Genomic DNA, 12,772 nt, shown 5'->3' with positions numbered 1-12,772 from the left:
TGATATATTGAAATCATGAGACAACAATCAACAAAGTAACCTCCCAATGGAGATCTCCTTATCCAAGTAAATGATCAATCAAGCCGGTTTCCGAGCTCAATCAGGAAATAAACACTTTGTTATCCTCAGTCAATTTCATATTATATATTTCTGCCTTTATTTTGATAAGTGCATTACTATAACCGTATTCATTGATGTTCGCCTTGTGTAAATAATTCAGCTCCCTTCTTGAAACGTGCTGTTAGACCTACTTGTCGGACTTGCGTGAAACCACGCTGCATTAATACCCACAAGCAAATACTGTATATTACATGTGCATACGCTGTGAATCAATAAGAGTACCCAAAGGCTAAGTCTGCAAACCGTACCAAAGTCTTGACAAGACAAGGTTAGGTTAAGTTAGGTTGATAACGACATTTCCTTCCACCGAGCTCGATAGCTGCAGTCGCTTAAGTGCGACCAGTATCCAGTATTCGGGAGATAGTAGGTTCGAACCCCACTGTCGGCAGCCCTGAAAATGGTTTTCCGTGGTTTCCCATTTTCACACCAGGCAAATGATGGAGCTGTACCTTAATTAAGGCCACGGCCGCTTCCTTCCCACTCCTAGCCCTTCCCTGTCCCATCGTCGCCGTAAGACCTATCTGTGTCGGTGCGACGTTAAGCAACTAGCAAAAAAAAAAAAAATCCTTCCAGTTGAAGTGAACTGACCTTTATAGAGGAGGTAATGTTGCTTTCCTTTTTGGAGGAGTTCTTGCAGATTTTTCTTGCTACTTATGCACCCCAGTTGAATTCTACACATACGGAATGGACGAAATGAGACCGTATTAAAAAAATGCTGCGCTCGTCATTTAACACCAACTTTCTTTCTTTCTTTCTTTCTTTCTTTCTTTCTTTCTTTCTTTCTTTCTTTCTTTCTTTCTTAATCTGTTTACGCTCCATGGCTGGTCCTTCCCTCAGACTCAGCGAGGGATCACACCAGCCTCAAGGAGCGTGAGACTTCGGGTTGTGGGGATGGAACTGGGAAGGATGACCAGTACCTCGCCCAGGTGGCCTCATCTGCTATGCTGAACAGGGGCCTTGTGGAGGAATGGGAAGTTTGGAGGAGGCAGGCAAGGAAGAGGGAAGGGAGCGGCCATGGCCTTAATTTAGGTGCCATCCCGGCATTTGCCTGGAGGAGAAGTGGGAAACCACGGAAAACACATCATGGCTGGCTGAGGTAGGAATCGAACCCATCTCTACTCAGTTGACCTCTCGAGGCTGAGTGTACCCTCTTTCAGCCCTCGTTCCACTTTCCAAACTTCGCGTCCGAGCCGGGAAATCGAACCCCGGCCTCCGGGGTTGGCAGCTAATCACACTAACCACTACACCACAAAGGAGGACTTAACACCAACTATGTTAGTGAATGCATTTTTCGAACAGACCGCAATTCTACTTACTTACTATTACCCAAACACATTTACAGTCCTACAGAAAAATAAAATATGATGTACTTATTCCCGCAATGTAACACTAGTGATTTTCAAGATACGCAAGTGCATGTACATACCGGTACGAATAAAGCATGACTATTTATTTATTTATTTATTTATTTATTTATCATAAGTCTGTACAGAGTTCTCCTCCATTTTCACAGACACTATACATGGGTGTACATAAATGCATGAATGAGTTTTTTTTTTTAATGATTCCATGACCGAGTAATATTGTCATGCATGCATGAATAAATGAATGAACACTTCCCTCCCAGTCACGGATAGCCACCAACTGAGGAGAGAGCATTCGGTTGGCAGGATAAATGCATGGATGACTACTGCCCGGTCGTGTTATCCACCCCTGGTGAGAAAAAGGAGCCACCTTCCCAAGGATAACACGTCCGGCCCTTTCCCTTGAGGCCCAAACGGAAGACCCCACCTGATCTAATAGCTGTCAAACACTAATTTCTCACCATTCCCTAATTTCTGCGAGGCACACGTAAACGGAAATCCCGCACCCCATGTGCCCCCCTCCCTATTCTTCTTTCTCTGTTGCATTTAGATCACTCTACATATTCGATTGGGATAGGCCCGTCCTATCCCGTCCTACTTCGGTTATAGCCTTACATAAGTGTATGAATTAATGAATGAATTAATTAATTGGCTATGATTCCCTATCTAAAATAGTGCCCTTTGCACAGGCGGATCGCCATTCCACAATAAAGCATGACTACATAGTGCAACGTTCAAGCTAGACAGTAACTGTAAGACGTTGTATCGGCAAGGAAGGTCCCTAAACTGTATGGTTAGTAACACTGAATCGAATCCAACAGTTAGAAAATAGCTATAAATCACTACCTTCAATATCAACAGGGGAGAAAGAGTAAGGTTGTACTCTTACAGTCTTACTAACAAAAAGTCCTTATACAGTTGTTTAAAACTTGTATAGTTATACAATGAATAAACCCTGTATTAGCGTTGTATATTTTCTTACTAATACACGTGGTATACGCATTGTATTACTATACAGCACGTATACATTCGTTTCAAGTCGTAGGAATCTCTTCCTGCATTTCACTGACGTATTTCGCACGTTCACCGCCTTTATGATCGCTTCTGCTGGTTATCTTCGAGCAAAACCTTCCGGAAAGTCGCACAGTAGCACAGCATATCGAAAAGGCAGTGGCAACACAAAGTGAGACAGCTGGGAATTGGCTTATATTGATATGAACATTTCATCAGCTTGCTTGTGTAATGAACGCCACGAAAGAAATGGAAAAGCTCAAGAAAGGATCAAGAGCTCCTAACTGGGGTAGTACGGAAAACATAAGCAATTATAACTGAATCGGTGGATTGAAAAGGGTATACATTCCAAAATCCTTACATTTCAGGAGAAAGGAAAAACTATTTTGTAGCTAAAAGAAAGGTTTGATCAAAAAGTTTCTATTAGGCATTTATACACCATATATCTGCGTATTCAACTACAAAGTATGGAAATCATATTACGTATGGTTTTCTAGTTATACCATTTTTTATGTCAAGGAATATGTTCCTTTTTATACTCAAATTTGAGAAAATTCTTTGTAGAGACAGATAATGTATAATAAACTCGCAATATCAAAAGTCTATTAAGCAGTAACACATTATTACACAAAATACGCTCAACCATCATTTATTTTATAGCCATTCATTGTCATTCCGTCTCTTTAAAGTGTTTTACTTTACGAAGATGTCTAGCCTCCATAACCTCTGAATGGTGTATGTCTTCTATGTTTAAAATATCGTGAAGATCATCAACGTTATCGTCCATTCTTTCAATGTGTGTTCAATGTCAAATGGATAAGTCGAATATTTCACCACGATTATGGTACTGCAGACAGTAAATACCACGAAAATAAACTCACTTGTTTCTTTTTCCGCTACTCGCTGCTATACAACGCTTATACAAGGGTCCTGGTCTGTATAAGCAATTCAATGAATAACTATAGTAGATGTATACACAGGAGGCTTATACACGGTTTATTAGTAACGAATTTCACATAAACGGTGTATAAACCTTGTATAAAAGTTATACACCTTTTATTTGTAAGACGGTTAGTGTATGCGCTTACAAGGCAGGGACCATAGTATGTATTACTAGCTAAGGTTAGCACGCTGTCCTCTTGCCAATGGGAACGCAGAAGAAAGGGTAGATTGTATTCAAGGCCAGCTGGATTACGGCTAGCAGGAGAACCAAGTCCCCCTGAGGCAGAACAACAAGATGGTATCGTATATAACCGAGACCTCGAACAATTTACTCAAATAATAACAGAATGAGAAAAATAAACATGTCGTGAAGGCTGTGGAGAAGGTAGAGCGAGCGTACTGTCTAATGAGCAATGTGTGTAGCAGCCGAAATGTGCGCGTATATCCTCATTGTATTCCACTCACTGGCGAACCGTAATTAGAAAAGACGATTTACGAGCTGAACTTGAACTTGGCCGCTCGTTTTATTTTATTCATTACGGATGTATCTTGTACATGATCTCTCTTAAACTATATTGTACTACACAGCCAGAAAACATTGACCGAAAGCACATGTCCATCTTTTGCAGCTTTTTAACACACCCTGGTGGGGTCGGGAACACGAACTGTTTCACACACAAGGATTTGGCCTTGTTTTTATGCAGGGGATGCCTACCCTATTTCAGGAAACATACAGGGTGCACCATAAGTCACTTGCCAAAATAGCATTTCAATATCAAATAATCAGAGTTGGGAAGTAATCAAGTATAAGTAACCGAGTTACTAGTAGCGATTACTTTTTAGTAATGTTTACTCGTAATCGTTACTTTTCACGAAATGTACCTTTTACTTGTAATTTCTTTCTTTCTTTCTTTCTTAATTCGCTTACACTCCAGGGTTGGTTTTTCTCCGTACTCAGTGAGAGATCCGACCTCTACCGCCTCACCTGCAGTGTCCTGAACCATGAGACTTTGGGAAGGGGAATGAAATTGGGGTGGGGGACCAGTACCTCACCCAGGCGGTTTCACCTGCTATGCTGAACAGGGGCCTTGCCGGTGAATGGGAACAGTGGAAGGGATAGATAAGAAAGAGCGAAGGAAGCGGCCATGGCCTTAAGTTAGGTACCGTCCCGGCATTTGCCTGGAGGAGAAGTGGGAAACCACGGAAAACCATTTCGAAGATGGCTGAGGTTGGAATCGAACTCCATCTAATCACTTAGCCTCCCGAGGCTGAGTGGACCCCGTTCCAGTCCTCGTACCACGTTTCAAATTTCGTGGCAGAGCCGCGAATCGAAGCCGAGCCTCCGGGGGTGGCACCTAATCACACTAACCACTACACCACAGCACAGAGGCGTACTGCTTGTAATTTACTTCTGAAAGTAAAAATTGTAATCGTTCCATTTTAGTAGTTGTTACATTCTAGTAATCGTTACATTCTAGTCATCGTTCCATTTTAATGATCGTTACATTCTAGTAATCGTTCCATTTAATAATCGTTACATTTTAATAATCTTTCCATTTTAAAAATCGTTACATTCTAGTAATCGTTCAATTTTAGTAATCGTTCCATTTTAAAAATCGTTACATTCTAGTAATCGTTCCATTTTAGTAATGGTTACATTCTAGTAACCGTTCCATTTTAGTAATCGGTACATTCTAGTAATCGTTACATTCCAGCAATCGTTCCATTTTAATAATCGTTACATTCTAGTAATCGTTCCATTTTAATAATCGTTACATTTTAGAAATCGTTCCATTTTAATAATCGTTACATTCTAGTAGTCGGTCCATTTTAGTAATTGTTACATTGTAATAATCGTTCCATTTTAATAATCGTTACATTCTAGTAGTCGGTCCATTTTAGCAATCGTTACGTTGTAACAATCGTTCCATTTTAATAATCGTTACATTTTAGAAATCGTTCCATTTTAATAATCGTTACATTCTAGTAGTCGGTCCATTTTAGTAATTGTTACATTGTAATAATCGTTCCATTTTAATAATCGTTACATTCTAGTAATCTTTCCATTTTAGTAATTGTTACATTCTAGTAATCGTTAGATTCTAGTAACAGTTCCATTTCAATAATCGTTCCATTTTAGTAATCGTTACGTTCTAGTAATCGTTCCATTTCAGTAATCGTTACATTCTAGTTATCGATATGCATCGCATCGAGAGCTTGGTAATTTTGGAGTCCAGGCACTCTCAAGGGGTCGTATCAAGTGTATAAAGTGAAGGATACGACGTGCACTCGTTCATTCACTGGCAGGTTGTTGTGGTTACTGGTTGAAATTTAGATAATCGTGTACTGCGTGGTCGATATGATGGTGGTGTTTATTATTTTAAGAGGAAGTATAACTTGGCAACCATTCTCTATGTAACACTAATTAGAGAGAAAAAAGGGAAGAGATCCGACACTTCCAAAAATGAAGGTATCGGCCAAAGAAAGGCAAGGGCCACGAAGGGCATGAAAATGAAAGACTCCCTAGGCCTCGAGTGCTCTAATAGCGTCGGGGTCGGAAAAGAACAAGAGCTGACCAAGGGAGGCCGGGTAGGATAGAAGGAAGTGGCGAGCCTGGCACAAGTAAGTGGAAGCAATGCCGGGACTCAGCTAAGGGCCCCGTGGTCGCCAACTCACGCTCCAAAGTTCAGAGCCATTGGGGCGCAAAGTTGAGTCACTTATTTTTCCTTTCAAACTTTGGTGTCATTCCATCCCTGTGTGAAAAATATATCTGGGGTTTTGCCATCCGTGACGATATAGCTGTAGAAGTCCAGTGACAGAAATGTAGACTTTCAGCAGTAGGATCAGCACAAGGGATTTCACTGCTGCAACTGAGTGGCATTTGGAACGGCGCAGTAAGAGTACTCACGAATGGCATTCTCTGTTCAGTGCCCGGTGCCTCCCAAAGGGATTCGATCTACCACGGACAATCTGAACAGGATCTGAACAAAAAATCATGCAGGTCTTTACTACATAAATGGGTCATGCGATCTTCCCCAACATGAGATTGTGGTGACGCGAACAAGATAATTGAACATACTGTTACGGATTGTCCGAAGAGGTCGTTTTTAGGATCAAGAGTGGACTTGGTGAGAACTTCTGAACTCGCTATACAGCAGATAGACAACTTAGATCATGTGGGTATTATGACTTCCAGTGCTTTGCTGACTGTTAATTTATGTCATACCCGTAAATGGAGATAGTTGTAAATGCTCATGTCTATCCAGAGTGTAACAATCCGGAACTGCTTTATTTCCACGTTAGAACCCATTTTCTACGACTCTACAAAGTGCATTAATCACGGGAAACACACAGGAACAGAAAGTACCATGTGAGAGTTAGCGACCACGGGGCCCTTCGCTGAGTGCTGGCTTTGCTTCCATTTACCTGTGCCAGGCTCCTGACTTTCATCTATCCCAGGGCCTCTCAGGGTGCATGCACCAGTGCTTTGCGCTGTGCACGGTGCAAAAGACAACTTTGCTTTTTGACCAGAGTGCAGACCCCCACTCCTCGATTTGGAGCAATAGCGCTGTCTCTCTCTTTCCCCACGCCTGTCTCGCTCGCTCCGCTTGTCTCCCTCTTCCTCACTTGCTCCGTAGCGCTCCAAATCCGAGCCGCTCCACTACAAACGCAGACTAAACTTGCACGCAACATCAGGTAGCACGCTTGTCAGTATCGGTCCTTGGGTGTTGCACGAGACCAGCAAGCCACCTATCGAGAAACAATACCAAATCTCCTCTTTAGATTGCACCGCTCTGCGGAGATGACTTTGGTCTAGCTTCCTCTCTTTTCGGAACAGTAATTTCTTTCCCAAGCCACTGAGTTCTACCGTAACATGCAAATACAGCATTTCCGGTCTCATGTCATATTTTTTTCTTTTTCTAAGTTTGAGGATTGTGTCTTCAAAGTTTGACCGTGCCTTCTTGTTGTTACACCCTGAATTTAGAAACATAAATCACAATCAGATATTCGGTTTGCTGCTGTGAGGAAATAAACAGGACAGAGCTCATACGTGTTGTGTACAGAAAAACAAGTACGCTAACTTTTTCTCTCAAATGTAAGTTTTGCTTCCCTCCAGGAAGTGCTGGAGTATCTGCCACACAGAGAGCGTCAAAAATGAGAGCCTTATTACTTCCTCTTTACAAAGTTTCTTTTGAAAGAATCTGAGAAAAAAAATTGGCTGCGTTGTAAAGCTTACAGTGCTACAAACAGTGTTGGCACTTCGTGTCACGGTGCCAATAGAACTGGGTTAATTTCATTCCAGTTGTATGTGTTTTCAAAGGAGGCTCACTAGGCGAGGCGAGCTCGGTTTACGCGGAAGGATGTGAGTTCGATTATGGAGAGATACGCGGCCCAGATGTTTACTTAGCCTATGACAACAATGAGTATTATTGTACTTCTCTAAACGATACAATGCAATATGGCTTTGATGTTCCTTGACTTGTGCAACGCCAATAACAGATGCAGTGAGAGTAGAGTAGAGGGGGGTGGAATATTCTTTGACTCAAGCCGCACTAGTGAAAGCCCTGCAGTATCCAAAAAAAATGAGAATGCTGGATGGCAGTTTTTGTCTATTCCGCATGGAATGACACGCTGGGTTGCGACATCTTGTCGTATTGTTTCATAGACAGTTTCTTGTCAACTCTACGTGGAGTGACGCGCCGGGTTGCGATATCTTGTCGTATTGTTTCATAGACAAATTCTTGTCAACTTCACGTGGGATGACATGCTGTGTTGCGACATCTTGTCGTATTGTTTCATAGACAGTTTATTGTCAACTCCACGTGGAGTGACGAGCTGGGTTGCGACATATTGTCGTATTGTTTCATATTGTGCCGATTAACTTGAGAACGTAGAGTAGGTGGTGGTATTATTAGCTGTACTGCAGAAAGAAAATTGGCATCGCCGCTTCCTCTTCTTCCCACCCCGCTCACTTTTCGGCAACCCTTTTAGGTGCTGGTTGTTAACTTATAGAAAAGCACAGTAATACCAGGTCATTTTTCAGGTGTTTAACGGGCCGGACAAGGAGCAAACAACACTATCCCACTTAACGCCCAGGTTTTTGATAGTGGATGTCTTTACCGAGCGAGTCCGCTGCATAGTTGTAAGCTTGCATTCAGGACGGGGTGGATTCAAACCCTACCATCGACAACGCTGAGATGGTTTTAGGTGTTTTCTCATTTTCATTTTTTTGTTGAGAGCCAGTACGTGGGAGTCCCAAGACGAAAACAATGCCCTTTAACTCATCATTTTCCAAGAAATGTGTCGGAAAATCTCCATTGTACTGCACTAGCGGGGGAAAAGCGATCTGTCATGGAGGTCGTATTTACCCCTATGTGAGAGAAGAAAACCTCTCATCGCTAATAATTTTCAAAATCTAACTTTTTAATTGAATTTAGTGAGAGACAGAGAAGTGAGGCGGGGGGGGGGGGGTATTTGGTGCCTCAGATTCTTAACAAACTGGCCTTTTCGGAGTTTAAGTTTGATGTTAATTAGTGAGAAAATGTCTTAAAATTTGGAATAGTCCGAAAAATGGGAAGGTAGCAAGTTAAAACAGGTCGTAAATTAGCCAAGGGCTGCGGTGTTTGAAACGGGTGTTCGGCTTCTTGGTATTTATGGCCTGTTTTAAGAGCAGGATGCCTGGGTCAGTCGACTGACTACACGAGGCAAAATCTTATATTAAGGACATGGCCACTTCCCTTCCGATACCCATTCCTAACCTATCGTCGTCAATAACCTACCCGAGTTAATCCGCTAGCAAAAGGAACCAAATGAATGAACTACCCGGCACGCGTTCAAGGACTGTGCGAAGATGGCTTGAATTTGCTTTGATATCATCATCATCATCATCATCATTAACTCCTGAATTTTGGACAATAATATGTTAGAGCGCAAGCTTACTGAAGCGAGTGTCCGGCTCCATGGCTGAATGGTCAGCGTGCTGGCCTTTGGCACAGAGGGTCCCGGGTTCGATTCCCAGTCGGGTTGGTGATTTTAACCTTAATTAGTTACTTCCAGTCATTCGGGGGCTGGGCGTTTGTGCTGTCCCCAGCATCCCTGCAACTCACACACCACACATAACACTATCCACCACCACAATAACACGTAGTCACCTACACATGGCAAATGCCATCCAACCTCATCGGAGGGTCTGCCTTACAAGAGCTGCATCCGGCTAGAAATAGCCACACGAAATTATTATACTGAAGCGAGTAAGAAGTATAGTCTATCCTGCACAACGATTATGTTATGAGTTCTGCATAAACTCTAGGGGTGCGGCACATCAGAACCCCTATAATTTATGTTACTCTCACTACATTACGGAAGAGCGGAGTGGAGGACAGTTCCTAGTAACAAAATTAGTTTGTATTCTAACAAATTACTGCCTAAACATCCGGGCTCTAATCATCATTATTGCGTCCGATGACCTAGATGTTAGACTTTAAATAACAAGCATCATCATCAATCATCGTCATAGCTTGTTCTGCCGTTTGACAGGTACAATCACGGCAGCGACCTCTGTCTCTCTCTATCTTGTACTCTTTTCTTTACCTCTACATATTCTCCTTTTCCTTTCCTAACGTTGTCTAATAGCTTATATATCCTCTCCCCATTCCTCGTTTTCCTTTCGCCATCCCTTCCATCGCTACTTTTTTTATAAAGAATCACATCGTAAATGATATTCTGTCCAAATTTTACTTTCCTTTCGAATCACAGCTAGCATGCTTCTCTATTCTCGCACTCTCTGCAGCACTTCCTCGTACGTTATCCTATCTTCCCACCTCAATCCTTCTATTCTTCCCCAAATCCGCATCTCATGTCATCCCACATGTCATCCAATGTCATCCCACACGTGTTCGATGATGGAGAGGACCGGGGATTTTGCTGGACATTGGAAGAACTCAACATGATCTACGCAGTCCATAGACACACGTGCTGTGTGTGGACGTGCATTATCTTGTTGGAACACTGCCCCAGGGTGCTGTGCCATAAGGGGTAGGACGTGCGGACGCAGATTGTCTGTGACGTATCGCTGTACCGTCAAAGTCTGCCGAAGTACTATTAGAGGTGACCTTAACGCATATCCTATGGCTCCCCACACCATGATGCCAGGGATTACGTCTGTGTGTCATTCCACAATATGGGCAGGATCTGCCCTCTGCCCTCGACACTGCTAAACCCGCACACGATGATTATCGGAGGTTATGGAGAAGCGGGACTCATCACTGAACATGATGCGAGGCCAGTCGTCCTCCGTCCATGCCTCCCAGGTAAGGCACAACTCCAAACGCAGGCGTTGGTGTTCTACACATTACAGATCAGTATACAGGGTGAAGCGTAATTCGCGCACTCGGGCGTCGCAGCGCGACTCCTCACATGCCAGCAATAAAAAATGTCTCTTACAAAATTTCGTCTTGCGAGTATATCCGGCAGAAAAACGACGTTGAAGAGTAGCAATCTGGCAACACTGTAACCACATGTAGAGTAACTACCTCTGTCGGCAGAAGTTAGTCGTACTGTACAGTTGGTGCAGTGGGTAGAGTTTTTGGTTGGCATGGAGGAGGTCGATGGTTCGATCCTGGGTTAAGGCGCATTTTTTATTTGCTAATTTCCATCTGACATTACATACTGTAATACAGTAAGACACTGTTTCTGAGGTCACATGTATCCTACATTTACAACATTTTGTAACGCTGAAACAACGTAACGTAACGTAAGGCCCTAACGAAATGTAATGGGCCTGAACGAGGCAAGAATAATAGTTGGTACTAATCTATGGGACAATTGGAGGAGGATACAAAGAAAACAGGTTTCACATCTAGTAGATGAAGTGGTGCGAATAAATTCACGCCCACGACGTGGAAAGGGCGCCTTTCAAAGCTGACCAATGAAAACGATTGTTCGTCCATTTCTAGGATCGTAGTATGTAAGGGCAAATGGTTTCTAGAGGACCCGCTACAATCGCTGTTGACGATTAAGATGCCGGATACCATACCACCTGGACTACATTTACGAAATAAAAAACATACTCCTCAACCCAGGATCGACCACTCGACCTCGTGCATGCTAATCTAAAGCGCTATCCACTGCACCAACTGTACAGTACGACTAACTTTTGCTGACAGACGTAGTTACCCTACATGTGGTTACAGTGTTGCCAGATTGATACTCTTCAACGTCGTTTTTCTGCCGGATATACTCGCAAGACGATATTTTGTAAGAGACATTTTTTTATTGCTGGCATGTGAGGAGTCGCGCTGCGACGCCCGAGTGCGCCAATTACGCTTCACCCTGTATATCTAATCATTTACTTACACATTAATGGTATGCATGTATTCCGAAATGGGATAATATAGGACCGCTTTTTCCGGGTGCTTAAATCCTTTTGTTACGGTGTATGTATATAAGACGGAGAATGTTGATATTGATGGATTAGAGATATACTGCATGTTGTATAAAGAGAGACATATTAAAAGCATATATTTAAGCAATACTAACTGAATTATAACTTTAATGAAATCCCTGATATTTGTAAAGGCGCCATGGATGTATGAAGGAGTGATAAAATTAAGAAATTGCACAATGGACTAAAAGAAGTCAACAAGAAGGAAATAAAGCATAATGAGGAATTTGAGAAATCAATAGTGCAGGAGAGGAATTAACTGGTGAGACTGAAAAGATACAGAAGGGAGTCTGGAACAACGCAGTAATGTACTGAACCCATAATTCTACGGTGAGAAAAATTTTTATTTTTCCCAAATATTTATTTGGTATTCAGAAACTACTGTATGTTTGAGGGCAGCCATTTTGCGCTCCCAAGAGCCCGATGTTGCGTGGGAAGGTTCCCGCAAGGCGAGCTCGTGGATTGCCGGGACACCTCGGTGGAACTCGAGTGCCCGACAATTTTCTAAATTAATGAATTCTGCACAACGAGGGATTTTGACAAGATAGTAAAGGAAGAAATAAAATAGCAAAATTATTCATACACCCTCTGTGAAGGTAGTGACACCAGGGACAATTTTAGATGCAGTTAAGCCTAAGTGTGTGTTAGCGTGAGAACGGCGAGCTAGTTACACGTGCCAAGGTCGTGGGCAGAAGAAAACGCGCGAAACGCACGGGCAGAAACAATTTATTTCTCCTGTTGTGGGTGTAGGAAAATTATAAAATTAACATCGAACATAAGTGCAAGTCTGTCCGGAGTTCTGGGACAAATCTTATCAAAATTGGTCTATTAGAAGCAAATTTGGCAGATTTCACAACCAAGCCTCATAGAGGGGATAGCGTCCTTCTGGAAA

The sequence above is a fragment of the Anabrus simplex genome, chromosome 10, assembly GCF_040414725.1.
Source record: "Anabrus simplex isolate iqAnaSimp1 chromosome 10, ASM4041472v1, whole genome shotgun sequence".
NCBI lineage: Eukaryota > Metazoa > Arthropoda > Insecta > Orthoptera > Tettigoniidae > Anabrus > Anabrus simplex.
This window is presented reverse-complemented; position numbering follows the sequence as displayed.